Source organism: Belonocnema kinseyi, chromosome 8 (assembly GCF_010883055.1).
Source record: "Belonocnema kinseyi isolate 2016_QV_RU_SX_M_011 chromosome 8, B_treatae_v1, whole genome shotgun sequence".
Classification (NCBI taxonomy): Eukaryota; Metazoa; Arthropoda; class Insecta; order Hymenoptera; family Cynipidae; genus Belonocnema; species Belonocnema kinseyi.
In genome coordinates this window covers 90,830,421-90,832,978 of record NC_046664.1, presented here as the reverse complement: position 1 = coordinate 90,832,978, position 2,558 = coordinate 90,830,421, and positions in this window count along the sequence as shown.

Sequence of the window (2,558 nt, the reverse complement as noted above, 5' to 3'; positions counted from 1 at the left end):
GGTAAATGAGAAATGTAACCTTAATTAATTTACGAATAATAAATATTTTCTGTCAAATTTGATGTCTTACATTGTCGATATTTTTCACTATAAGTAGTAACGTATTTTATTTTGAGCCTTTCAAAACTTTCTTTCTTTAATCCTAACGACTACATCGTTAAACACAGATTTAGGTTTTCTACTTTTTAGAGATTGCCTTCTTTATATTCTTCATGCTTCATTTGCTTCTTTCCTTTTCAAAATAGAGTATTTGCATTTAGTATGCTGCACGTGCGCTTGTTCAAAATTTGGTTCTTGGAATTGAATCGTTTTTTAATTTCAAAGAATTTTGTAATAAGAACTCAATTTAAGATATTAAAGACGAATTTGAGCTGTGTACAGGAAAGGGTTGAAGTGTTTAGCGTCGTAGAATTCAGTACAGAGGGATAAGTGGGATGAGGGTTGGGAGGGATGAGAGTAGGGTAGCAAAGATAACCCGGCATCCTAGTGCCAAGATAACCTGACTTGACCCGCCGTACCGTGGTCCTCCTTGCTGAATAATTACGGGTAAGGCACGGAGTAGAAGGCATGGAGAGGCAGCGGGAGGCCTGAACTTAGTGGCTCTTCGCGATGGTATCGACCTGCGAAGTCTTAGCCTCCCTGCTAGCCCCCTGCCCGCTTGCGGTCGAGAATCCCCCCCCCCCCCTTCCACACACATACACACACAAAACTTAACTTTTCATGCTGCAGCACCCCACCGTCCCACTTTGTTCAGTTCGGAGGGGGTTGTTCCGTGACTGGCACGAGTTGGGCCCGTGTGGGCCATGACCCCCAAGGATCCAACTCCAGTCACGAGTCAACGCACTCCTTGAGGAATAGATACTACTTTATATTACCTGCAAGGGCGCACTAATCTACCAAATAGACTTAAAGAAACCTACAATGATCGGAATTTTGTTTCAAACCATATTCCTTCCAGTAATAGGAAATTACCAAACTTGTACTATACTGAAGTAATAAGATGCGCTTTTCAGCCATTCTTAAGAAAAAAGTCTTTAAACAAATCCACGTAAGTCACATATTCGAGAATACGAGAGTCCGTCAACTGCCCATTAGCTCAGGCGGTAGTGCTCCGAGTATGTAACACTAAAGTCGTGGATCGATTCCTGCTACCTCCATTTTTTCCCAATTTTCATTTTTATTAAAGTTGTTGTTTATTGCAACTAACTACTAAGGTTATGTAACTTAAGCCAAAATATTCATGTATTACTTTTTTTTTCTCATACGAAGAAATGGCTTAATTCAACCCTTACCACATGTACTCAAAGAAAAGTTTTTTTTAAAGAAAATTCTAATTTGTCTTTATTCAGTTAAGCATTTATAGTTTTCAAATAATTATTTTCATGATAAATAAAAGTAAAATATACAAAAATAGAATAATTAGAATAAAATAAATATGACTGTACTATTTCTTTGAATATGCATTTTTATTCTATTGTTATTATACTAGACTATGCTTATGTATTATATTTGCATCTCATATAAAAATAATAATCAAAATATAAACGTTCAATTGAATAAAGAGAAATGAAAATTTCTTGTAAAAAAACTTTTCTTGGAATAAAAGTGGTAAAGGTTGAAAACCGCAGTTTTTTCTTATGAAAAAATGGTGAAAAATAATTCTTTTCGCTGGATTTGTATAAACTTAATAGACAGTTGCAATGTGAAAAATGTAATTAAAAAGATTTGTCAAAAATGCAAGCAACAGGAATTGAGCGCAGGCTTTCCGGTTACAAACTCAGAGTACTACCGTTCAAGCTAACCGACAGATGAAAGACTGACTCTCACTTCGGTAATGAACTCACTGAAAAGAGAATGAATTCAAATAAGATCCCGAAGGGTGCAGGTTTCCCTTGTTAGTGTGACTTCTTTTTGATAAGATTGACTAAAAGTATAAAGGAGAGACAGATTATAAAATTATTTTGCCCGATGAGTTTTTGGCGCTCTTTTTTTGTTCATTCAACCAATATCAACGCAATTTTTTGATAACCAAGTTTTAATATTTTATCGGTTCATGCATCGATGGTAAATATTCATATATTTAGCTTTAAACTAATATAAAATATTTTAACGTTTTTTGCATTTTTATTAGGTATCATTGCACGCTGGGATTATATTAGACTTTTTAATTTAGTCTTTTAAATTAGTAGAGTCAGTGTTTTTTCATTTTCATCTCAATGAGAATGTATTGGTTTTTTATGAAAAATGTCTTTTGCGGATTCAATCAAGTCAATTCTATGTACGGCTATTCGTAATTCTCAGAAACTAGAACAATTTATCTTCCTGATTTCTTTCGATAAAGGTAAAAGTATATCAGAAAAGAGTGGCAACAAATAGCTTAAAAAAGGAGGGTCAGGGAAGTGAAGGACGCCTGAAATATCAGATCTAAGATAGTAATGAGTGAGTGGAGAACTTCACACGATACAGTCTGTCAAGTTAAAGCGTGGGTGGCTTTACTCGCAGTCGGTAAGGTGTATCGACATGATTTTGGTGTCAAAATATTAAGAAGAGCTCCCTCT